At 36.4% G+C, this 12224-nt stretch overlaps 1 long non-coding RNA gene and 1 other non-coding gene across 3 annotated transcripts in view; both read left to right on the forward strand.

Moving 5' to 3' along the window:
- Window positions 1-12224, forward strand: part of LOC120222097 — a 513003-nt gene that overhangs the window by 372420 nt on the left and 128359 nt on the right. The window lies entirely within an intron of this gene.
- Window positions 7307-7460, forward strand: LOC120222098. Its single transcript, XR_005525966.1, has one exon. It is a non-coding gene; the product is annotated as a small nucleolar RNA SNORA62/SNORA6 family (small nucleolar RNA).

A 12224-nucleotide genomic window follows, 5' to 3' on the forward strand; every position in this document is an offset into this window, starting at 1 on the left:
AGGCCTCATATTTTTGTCTATTTAAATTGCCTAAACTGGTCTGTAAAATGAAGATCTTTAACAAGAGGCATTAAAGTTTATTTTCTGTTTTTCTGTGGTACTTTCCAGGGAACATAGGAAACATTTTTTTCCTTTTAATTTTTTTTCCCCTGTACTACTGTGCTGCTATCTGTTCTTGAAAATACTAAGACAAATTCTTACCTTTTGTAAATATGAGGATTTGGGTCCATGGTGCTTACTATCATTATTTCTGTTGTACTTGTGGTAATTATTATTATTAATTATACTTCATAATTATATAGCTTCTTATTTAAAGTAAGATAAATGGCTAGAAAATAAACAAGCTGCTGTTATAAGAGGGATTTTTGGAGTTTCAAACACTTTAAATCCACTTTTGACCTTTTATCACAAAGACTTCTGAGTCTTCAAATAGAACATTTTTTTGGTCCACCATTGAAAATAAAATACTAACTAGTGAAATGGTGCCCTCAGAGTCATGCATGAGAAAACAGTGTCAAAGCATTTCATTTCCTCTTTCTGCCTTTTAAAATATTTCTTAAAGTATAGGTACTAAATAGTGGAAGTTTGTTTAGGAAAAAGATATCGAAGCAAGAGGTGGAAATACTTAAACAGTGACCTGCACCTAGTAGAGAGGTCTCCTCCGCTCATTCTTGATTGCCTATTGAAGGAAAGAGGAAGTTGGAAGGTGACCAGAGGGAGTTGAAAATAGCTTGTGGATTATGGGTCAGGCAATCAAGTGTAACCCAAGTACAAAATGTGTGGCATGGATCAATAGAGACTCTTTGGAATAAAAAGTCCACCCACCATCTTTAATCTCTTGGCGCTATTATTTTCAATTATTGAATAACCTTACTGCTGATGAAGTGTTCTCTAAGTTTCCAGGCTGGTTGTCCTGGGATACTTTGGGTCATGGGTCTCCTCATTCCCATAGTTAAAGACCTAAATTCAGTAGAGAGATGAGGAGGTCAAAGTAACCATTTGTTTTTCCCTGGGTAACTTCCATGTAGGTGCTTCTATGACTTGGTATGCAAGTGAGGATGAAATTTTACAGTAAATAAAGAAGATACTCAGTTATTCAATTATTTCTTACTTTGAAGAAAATCCTCTTCCATCCAGCTGTCATCATCTTCTAAAGCAGTGGTTCTCAAAGTGACCAGCAGCATTTGCACACCTGGTAATATGTTATAACACAAATTCTTGGGCTTCAGCCCAACCTACTGAATGGAAATTTCCAGGGTAGAGTACAGCTGTTTGTGCATGAAGAAGCCCTCTAGGTGATTCTGATACATAATAAAATTTGAGAACCAATGTTCTAAAAAGATGTTGAATTACACTGGGAAAATATTTGAGCAATTAAAAACTCTACCAAAAAACCAAAAAGTGAATTTTGGAATTTAGAGCTCTCTATTGTTTTACCCCAAATTATCTTTTATAGTTTTATCGTAAACTATTTCACAGTTGTATCCTAAACTATTTAGTACTTTTACCTCTGACCTGCCATTCATATCAACATCTACCTCCCATCCTAAAATAATCTTTGTCACTCTTTCTAGACAAATTTTTATTCATTGTGAATTATCCAACTCAAATACCTGTTCCTTGCAAAAACTTTACCAGTCATGTCACCATTCTCTCAGTTTTGTTTTTCTTAATTCCCAGTGACTGCACTGTTTCATGTAAGTCTTATTGATGACATATCTTGGATATGTACCCACCATGGTCACCACAACCTTCTCAGAGAAGTCCTGTGCCTGAGTTTTTGAGATCTTAAGTAGCTTACCTTAGCTCACATGGTATGTATTAAAAAGAAGATTCTCATTTAGCCTTACACTTAACCATTAGGCTATAGTATCTAATAACATTGATAAACTTTTCTCATATTGGTATCTTTTTTTTTCTCCCCAGCTTAACTGTATGCCCAATTGCAATTAAAGACCACAATTCTCTTGTCTTTACAATAACTTTTAGAATACAGAGAAGTAATGCACATTTGTTGGCATATTATACTACAAATTCTAAATGTATTTCTGGAATTTGTCTGGCTTTTACTTTGGAAAATTTTGAAAGTGAAAGTTTTAACATTTCCTCTTAGATCCAGAACACTCTCCACTTATAGGTTGAGGATCTTTATTTTAGCAAATTAATTTATTGATTGCATTTAAAATATTCAATTCACAACTGTGCACTGATTTTTATCATCAATTTTGATAAATGCATTTCAAGAATACTTTATAAAAATGCCTTTAAAGGAGGAAATAGCTACTTTTGTTATTTAAAGAATTTACCACTTTTCAGGAAGTTGATTGTTTTGTAAGAAGAAAAAGGATGAGTTGAAAATGAATCTGACCCCTTGCCTGTATACTTTTATGTACCTAGTGGTGATGAAAAAAATGAATATAATATTAGCAGCTAAATACTAATTATTCAGTAAGTTTATTTCATTGAAAACAAAAAGGTTTGTTGTTGTTTTTGTTTTGTTTTTTTTTTACTCTGTAAGCATAACATGCTCTGTGAACATGTTATAAATGTGTGTAACTTAAATTCACCTGACTGAATTCTGACCTAAGGAAAAGAAAGCATAGCCTCTCCCTGGTACAGGCCATAATGTGTAACTATTCAGGGGATAACTATTTGACCAATTTCTATTCCTTTATAGCTGTTTCACCAACATGAGGAATCTAGATCCTAAGTCAACATCACAGGGACGGTTGCTAAAATTCATTTCCCTGGATTCCACCCCTATATATTGAGTTACAATCCCTAGGATTGGAGGCCAAGAAGTTACATTTGTAACAGTCACTTCCAGGTGATGGTAATGCACAATTAAATTTGAAAAGTCATTCTTATTTGGATTAAATCTTTATTTTTCTTTTCCTTATGGGGGATCAAATCTTCTAGAAAACTGAGAAATGAGTTTCTCTGACATCTTTTAGGCAGAGAGCCTCAGTGACAACCTTAAGTTATTATTGTATTTGTCTTCAACAGACTTTTATTTAATTCTGATACTTTTATTTGCCAGGTATTCTTATCTAAATTAATCGATTCAAAACCCAAATCATTCTGTGATATAAGTATTCTTGGCCCCATTTTAAAGATGAGATAATTAAGGCTTAGAGAAGTAATTACCTTTCTGAAGGTCACCCACCTAGTAACTGGATTTAGTTGTACTCCAGAATGTGTGTTCTTGAACTCCAAAACAGGAGGGACTCACAATTTGAAATCAGCATTTCTCTTTAAAAAGACAGCTGCATAGTAAAGCTGACAGCAGCTAATTCCAGGTTTGTGTCCAAACTCTGAGATATTATGATGTTAGTCCACAGTCATCTTATATTATTGGTTGGTAGCTGTAATGTTATCAGGTGACAGGTCAATCAGTAAGCCATCACCTTCAATATTATCAGATGGATCAATGGAAGCATCATCAACATAAACCTGTCTGTTTGATAGTCTTACTTGACTTCTATTGTTCTTAAGAGACTTGATATATATTCTATGCAAAGGTTACTAGAAAAAGGTTTTTATCATTTTATTAAGGGATTTTCTACAACAACGTCAGGCTTCATTTCCCTCAACAATGCTTTGTTTTGATAAATCTTTTGCAAATACAGCTGGTACCTCTGTAGGTCTGACTCCATGGTTTTTAACCTTGGCAGCACATTCAAATCACCTATGGACTTTTAAAAATACACAGATCCTTGGGTCTAACTCCCATGGATACTGAATCATGGAGTCTGGAGTAGGGGATGGACATAGATTATTTATAAAGCCTCACTCACAAGTGCTTCTTTAGGCATGTACAATTGAGAACCAGTGATCTAACTCATTACTTGATAAAGAATTTGAGAATATCATATATACTAAAAGAGCAATTGAAGGGAGCAAAATCCCTCCATAAGTCCTACAGTGAGTCCTTGGAAATAAAAGTGGAACTCATGAGCAGCTTGAGAAGCTGTTGCTTGGGCTATCCACATATTCAGATTTGACTCTCAGATAATGAAAAGGCAAAAAATAAGAAGCCATTAGAGCATGGTACTAAGTGGAATTATGACAAACCATCTGTAAAATGCTGTGGGGTTTGGAAGGACTTGTTCTTTTTAATAGACATTTTTGTAATAGAAAACAGGGTAATGGAAATAGCAGCATATTTTAATCTATCTGCATTTCCTTCAGATAAAAATAAAAGGGAAGGGCATAACCTTGCAAATGTATCTTGATCTGATATTATTTTTGCAACTTAGACAGATATGGGGCCACTAGTCAGCCTAACTCAGGGCTAGCTATCAAATCTGTGCTCACTCTTCAAATCCCAGCACTAATCGAGATGATAAAGAGCTACCTTTCGATTAATCCTGCTCTGGACTTTAGACGAAAGATACTGCGGTTTAATTACTGAGTGAAATTCACTTTGTCTGATCTGCCTGTCTTTGCTGTAATGTAATCAGCATCACCCCCATCTGAAACATGGGGCTGTGAAGTCCAAGGACCTGTGTGATTGGAGGAAATAAAATGATGCTCAAACAACAAGCAGCCGCAGCGCAGTAATTATTCAAACCTTGTTTTCATCTGTATGTCATTCTCCTATTGGCTTGTCATGACAGCAACTGAGAAAAGGATGGGGAAGCGTGTGATTGAAAGGGAGATTGACCTGAAGGAATCAGACCAGGTGTGGGAGGGAAGAGCCAAGCTATATAAAATCTTAAGGCTAATTAAACTTGGTTTTTCTTTAATATATATCCCACTGGCTGCTCCTGATCCCACAAGTCCAAGCTAAACCATTCAGCTGATATGTCTCTCTGCAATTAAAATCTCCCCTTCAGTTGAAGCTCTATAGTTTTTACTTCTCTGAAAATAATTTACTTTTCTGTTAAAACTGGCAGTTACTTGACACATTTTTTCTATAAATCTCAATGTAGTTTTTGTCACTTAAACTCAGTAAGAGAAGAGGGTTGCAGATTCTCTTCTGTCAGAGATAATGGCCTTTGCAGGCATCCTTTCTAAGTTTTCATGGACCTGCTACCTTACATGTGGGCACAGAATCCAGAAAGATTCTTAGGTTCCCTTTGAACTGTTACCCCATCTTATACAAAATGGTTAAAGTAAACATTAGTCCTTTAGTTAGAGAGTGGCTGAGCCAGGATTTGAACCAAGATTTGTCTGACTCTGGGACAAACTCTTTTGACCCTACTCTCCTTCCTCCCTTTATTCTCACTAATTTATGGTCAATAGGCTCCAACTGACTCATTTAACGCATTGCTAAGCACCTCCTATATGCCAGATGCCGTGTTACACTCCACATATACATACATTAGTGAAACTTGGAAAAATCAATCAGCTAATATCTATCTCCAAATGCATTTAAGTTTGGTTGTTCAGTTGCTTTTGTGACTTTTATTGTATATTGACATTTTTTAAGTTTATTTGTTTATTTTGAGAGAGAGAGGGAAATGGAGAGCGAGAACCAGTCAGGGAGGGGCAGAGAGAGAGGGACAGAGGATAGGTAGCAGGCTCTATGATGACAGCAGAGAGCCTGATGAAGGGCTTGAACTCACAAACTGTGAGATCATGACCTGGGCTGAAGTTGGATGCTTAACTGAGCCACCCAGGTGTCCCTGTATTTTGACATTTTAAATCCAAAGAGCAATTGGACCATTAAGAACAGATGCAAAATATGAAGTCCAGCAGGTCTTTTCTATTTCTCTGGGTTTTTTTTTTTTCCCCATAGTATCATAGTTCTACCGATTGCCACAAAATCTCAGAATCAAAATTCCCAAGAATCTTAAGTTTGTATAACTCTTAAAATATCAATCATCAAGTTCTATCAAAATTTGCCATATGTTATCCAAAATCAAGACTCCTGAATATCGAGGTTAAGCAGGCAAGCTCTGGAATCAGATGACCTGGGTTTGAATTCTGGCTTCATAACTTATTAACTGTATAACCTTGAAAAATTTGTTTAATCATCATCTTTAAAATAGAAACAATTAAGTGATTTGCCTTTTAGGGTTGACATGCAGATTAAGTGTGTTAATCTACATAAAGCACATAATCCAGTGTCTAGTACATTGTAGAGGCTTAATAAATATTATCCTTTCTTCCTTTAGAATGCCTCTAGAACATTTCATTTCTTTTCTATTTCTACCAGTGCTACCAAGGTCAAATATTTATCTCATAGTGCCTGGGTTACTGCAATGGTTCTCCCTCTCTCTTTTTCTGCCATTATGTCTGGGCTTTGCCTGTATAAGTTTATTCTGTCTACCATTCCCTATTATTTATACTAAAACACCACTGTGATGATGTCAGTGCCCTACTTATAAGCCTTTAATAGACCACTTTTGCCTACAGAATAAAATGGATTAGTCATCCCAGTATTCAAGGAGCCCTTCACATTCCAGGCCTAACCTATCTTTCCAACATTATTTCCTATTAAAATTCCCACTAACTTGTTTATGTGTTGCTCCCAAATAAGTCTTTCAATTTTCTGCTTCCATACCTTTTCTCATGCTCTTCACTTAACCTGAGTTTTCTTATCACTTCCTGAATCTTACACATTTTTCTTAGTTCAACTGTATTTTTTCGCTGTAGTGAAGCTTTCCATTGTCAGCCTCAATATAAGAGATGGTTTTCTCTAAATCCCTATTCTGAATACTAAGTTGCCTTGTAATGCAATTATTTTTTGACATTATCTCAATAATTAGACATTAAGTACCTCAGGCAGAGGTCAGTATCTCAAACATCATCTTGGCCCAGTGGCATCCAAAGAAACCCAATGAAGTACACAATGAATATATGCCAAATGAATAAGAGGTCTCAATTTGGAGTTTCTTCCTTGCTCTAATCATCTTTTCTTTTTGACAAACTACTTTGAATTTTGTCCTTTATTCGTGATGTCTGTCTATTTGTGCATATTCTGAACTTCTCTCTCTTTACTCCCCTTTACTCTGATCACTTGCTTATAATGCGTTTCCATCCCACAGCCGTTATGCTACCCCTTCACTCATTGTCTTCACTCACAGGCTGTCTGATTCTTCTGTTCTCATTTATTCTGTACTAACTACATCAATGCTACAGTGATACTTGTTTGTCTGTAGAACAGAGGTGGCATAAACTTCTCTTTTTATTTTTGGGAGGTGTCAGAAATTACAGTATATGTATATAGATATGATGGTATTTAACAGTATATGACAGTATTTTATAAACTGCAGAAAGCTCTATAACTATAGTTTACAGTGTCTAAGTATTTTCCAGTAAGGATGTATGCATGTATTAAATATGTAATTAAAAATATCCTGCACATTGTTGGAGCTTGAAGTTGAGGCCTCTGGCTGGCTGATGAGCTCACAAGTGTAGGTCGGGTGCTACATAACTGGTAAGTCATTTGCTAACACCACAAGGGTCTCTGGCCCAGTGAATGGAGTTCGATAGTAATTCTTGCTACAAGTACAAAAAACATTAAGGCAATATCAACAGTAAGGTTTGATGAGCTATATCATATTTATTGTATTCAAATAAGATATCCATGTGTATCTAAGGGTTGTTCCTTCTGCATTCATGGATCTCCTCTTTTTCCATCTAATCTCACCCCTCTTTTGAGCACATCACATTATTTAACCTCACTTTAGCTACAGGGCACATAGGAATCTTCCTTAAAAGACCTTCACTAAAAAGAGTCTTTTTAATGATTTTTTAAGAACCAGCAAACAGGACTTATCTTTCACAGACTATCTAACAGGAAGAACCTATTCCTAACCACTCCTGAAACAGCATGAAAAATGAATTGATCCTATCTTACAGCATAGAGATCAAGATTGTGTAAATTATCTGACCATGTGGATTGTTTTGAAAATTTTGAGACAAAAACCTAACCAGAGGACAATATTTATGATAACAACATTCAGACATTGCTCCACTGCCTAGATCCAATTTTTCCTTAGATGATATGTTTCTGTTAATCAGGAGATGAATTGATGAACAGTGATGGTGAGTTGGAACTTGAAATCGCAGTCCCTAACAACCTAGTACTGCACAGAGACAGATCAACTTTATTATTATCAATGGAACCAGGACAGGCAGATCAGTCTTCATTCCATGGTTTCTGATGGCAAAGTAGGTCCAGAATGTTCCACAGGAGGTTCAGTGGCAGGCAGGCAATATGGGCCAGCCAGCCTTATATTGGATAGCTTACCTACATTGGTTTAAAAAAACAATGTGCCCATATTCTGAAGCACATACCTTTACTGTCCCTGAATTCCTGTGGACATTATCAGTGGATTTATATTCCCATGAATTTTCTATTCTATGAGATCTGACCTCATTGCTTTAAGTTTTGAGATTTTGATGATAAGCAGTAGGTGTCTTCCAGGCTCCTTTCTTGCTTCCCCCTTCCTCACCCCCAATTCTGTACATCATCCAGCAGCCACCAGAACACTCCCTTGCCTAACTCTGTCAGTCTCTTACAAGGAGATCTGACATACCAGAGGCAGCAAAATCTTTACCCTTTTCTACTGGCCTTTTGGCTCCTCCTGCTTGTTTGGAGTTTTGAGTTAAATTTTTCAAGTTAATATTTAACTCATGAGATAACTGTTTACAAAATTGTTGGTTGGCAATCAGAGATTTTTTCCCCTGGATTAACATGGTTAAAGTTTAACTTAGTGGAACAGCTCATAAAAAAATAATAAATATATGTATATAATTAAATAAAAGTATTGACTCTGGGAATTTTGCTGATATGTGTTCATGACTCAAAATGGAATATTTGTTCTAATCTAGATAAAAGAAAGACCTCAGTTATAGGCCTGGCAAGCTAACTGTAGAAGAATTTAAGCAGAAAGAAAAGCCAGAGTCTACTGCTGGGTAGCAAATGACATGCAAATAATGAGAACATCCCCCCCTCCTTTTTTTTTTTTTCATAAGAAAATACCCTGTATTCATGTTCTTGGTAATATCATATCCAAAAGAAGTTGTTGGGATTCTTTCCAAATAGCATACTTGGCTAATTTTTATCAGCCCTGTGTTATCTTGTGATATTTTGTCATATCAGTGACCTTATATGTTACAACGTTATCAAAACTTAGAGACAGATGTGTGGTAAAATGACTCTGTTCAGGTATTGCTCTTCAGCCATATTCATAAGTCAGGAAGGACTGTTTCTTCTCCTGAGATAAAGATGAACTCAAGCTTCATCTGTTGATTGCTAGCTCATATCTTATATTCTTATGAGAGATCATCATGGTTATGCTAGGGTTCATGGGTCCAATCTAGAATTGAAACCATATTCAAGTTACTTTGGGTTTTCCTCTTTACTTCTTGCAATGTAGACCTCAAAGAGCAATTGTTGGAAGAAAATGGGTGGAACAATTAGGCAAACCTGGTAGAGCTATGAGGGGCTGCATATATGTACATTTCAAGTTTAACATGTGCTATGAAATTCTGTACCATTGAAGATACACTATGTTTTGGCTATATGTAGAAATCTACTCGACTGGTTTCTACTCAAAGGATCGTTTGTGGGTATTTAGAAGTCAGCTGTTAATAATTTTTGCTATAAGAATAAATGAGCTTGAAGCCATTTATCTAGAAGAACTAGATTTTCTGCTCTATTCTGCATTACAGAGTCATAAAACCAGACATTCAAAGCCTGGATATCTTACAAGCACCTTCTAAGAGTTGTTGTTTTGCCAAATATGCTGTGTTTAGCCCAAATCAGAAGCCTCTTGAGATAGAATTATATGTAATAAATTTCAAACCTGAAGAGACTTAAATAGGTTTTAAGTGCCCAATAAGGTAGGAGGAAGAACTAGAAAGAGAAGTATCCCAGAAGCTAGCCACAGGGTCTCAGGTAGGCGAAGTTGTTAACCATGTTAAGTCTCTGCTAAAAAGTTGAGTAAAATAAGAATGAAAATGTGCACTTTGGATTTGGCTAGAGCAGACATGGTAGAGTGGAATGAATAAAAGCCTTGTTGGAGTGGTTTGACGAAATAATAGAAAGTAAAGATACAGTAATAGCTCATATAGACAATTCTTTCAATACGTTTTGCCAGGAAAGGAAGACAAATGGAAAGTAACTGGATAGAGACCTGGGATCAAGAGTATCATAAAGATATGCAAAGTATGGTGGTTTCTTGTCTTGTCTTGTGCTTTGTCTTTGTTTGATTTGCTTCGCCAGTTAAAAAACAACACAAATAAGAATTGAAGCCTCAAATCTGGCATAAAAGGAGATGAAAAGGGCAAAAATGGTTTGGTAAAATGTGAAAGGTATTGGCTAAGAGTCAACAGATTTTGGTTTTAGGTCAAATTCTACTGGCTGCCAGTAATAAGCCCCTAAATACCATTTCTGTATATGCCTACTTTTTTATTGATAGCATCTAAAGTCCACTTATGATATTCTAGTTCCAAAAAGGAAAAAACAACAGACATATTTCAGAAATCCTTCTTTAGTAAAAATAAAATTTATATTGTTTTTAACCACTTACAAACTCTTTATTATTTAGAAAGCACTCACATCTTGTTAGTTAACCCTCACAAGACTGCTACAAGGTAAGTGGCTATATTGTTTTACCTACTAGATAAGGAAATCAAGGCTCTGAGAGATTAAATAAATGGCAAAATCGTACAGTATGTAGATAGCAGACGCATTTGGCTGAAACCCCAAATTGTAGACTATAATTCAAAGGTTCTTCCCACCTCATAGTGCTCCTTGTTTCTCTGTAGTCTTTTGTTTTGTATTGTTTTGTTTGCTTCACTTTTCAGTGAATCCCCCCCCCCCTTTTTTTTTCCGTTTTTGGTCCAGGTTTCTATTATTTATATTTCTTTCCATTCTACCTCCCCAAGGATTTCTGAGTATGCCCACCTCCCTAAATATTTTTAATGTTTATTTATTTTGAGAGAGAGAAAGAAACAGAGACAGAGCACAAGTGGGGGAAGGGCAGAGAGAGAGAAGGAGACACAGAATCTGCAGCAGGTTCCAGGCTCCAAGCTGTTAGCACCGACCCTGATACAGGGCTTGAACCCATGAAATGTGAGGTCACGACCTGAGCCAAAGTCAAACACTTAGCCACAACTGAGCCACACAGGCACACCAATATCTGCATTTCTTCATAAAATAGAACCAAATGCATAGGTTTTGGGGTCTGCATTAAGTGCATAGGAAGAACAATCCTACACCAAAATCTTTTACTAGTGTAGTGATAACTGTGTTTCAAACAGCCCATGGAAAATCAACACTCTGACCACAATGGCTAGTATTAGCAGTGGAAACTCCTTCATACTATCTTGTTATTTTGGCCCTTTCTAGCTTTTAAATCCAAAGAATAGAAAGGGAAGAGCAAGAAAGCAGAAAGAGAAAATGGGAAATGGGAAGAGAAGAGATGGCACAGAGGGGTACAAGAGTTGCTTAGTGTAGGCCCTGCAGACCAAAAATTATTGTGTTTCTAACACTATTGATTTTTTCAGCAGCTGATATTTCAATCTGGGTGCAGTGTGTCTGTGAGTCTACGCACACTGTCAAGAAGAAATATGATAGTGTCTTAAAAGATTAATAATATCGCTGGTCCTCTGGAGGCCTGTCTTAATTCACTGGCCTGTTCCCTGGCATGTACTGTAATTTATCTAGTCTGATTTGAATAGCAAATGGCAATCGGCTGCCATTAGGGAAATGGGCATCATTCTTATTGATCCAGCATGGGCTGGATTTTATTTAAGGAGAACTGCAAAATGTTATTACCTTCAGGAGGAGAAGCTGAAAAGGGAGCTTTTCCCTCGTGTATTTTGGAAATGTTCTACCTTTAAAAGGGGGGAATGGATTGTGGATTTAAGAGAACAGAAGGAGATGATGATCCTATTGTGTGAACAGGGACATGTACAGGCTGTTTTCAGCATAATTGTTTACTAGCAGGAAAGAGTGCTCATGATTATGAGAAAGAAACCATGGCCTCAGAGGTTAGAACATGGAGAATTAGTCAGATCTAACCAGTTTCCTTGTCCAACTTTGTGAAAAGCCCCTAGTTGCTCAGAATTCATTTGTCAATCTGTAAAATGGGCTAAAAAATCTACTGGCCACATGTAAGTTTTGCTTAGTTTTTGTCTCACATCCTAAGAGCTTGGATAAATGGTGCTATGGAATAAAAGAGAAAAAACAAAGAGAGCCTATCTGACATTTGAGGGTGGGGTTTCAATATTTATTATTGTTCTTCACTTAGAACTCATGA

The sequence above is a fragment of the Hyaena hyaena genome, unplaced genomic scaffold (assembly GCF_003009895.1).
Source record: "Hyaena hyaena isolate Hyena2069 unplaced genomic scaffold, ASM300989v1 scaffold_834, whole genome shotgun sequence".
NCBI lineage: Eukaryota > Metazoa > Chordata > Mammalia > Carnivora > Hyaenidae > Hyaena > Hyaena hyaena.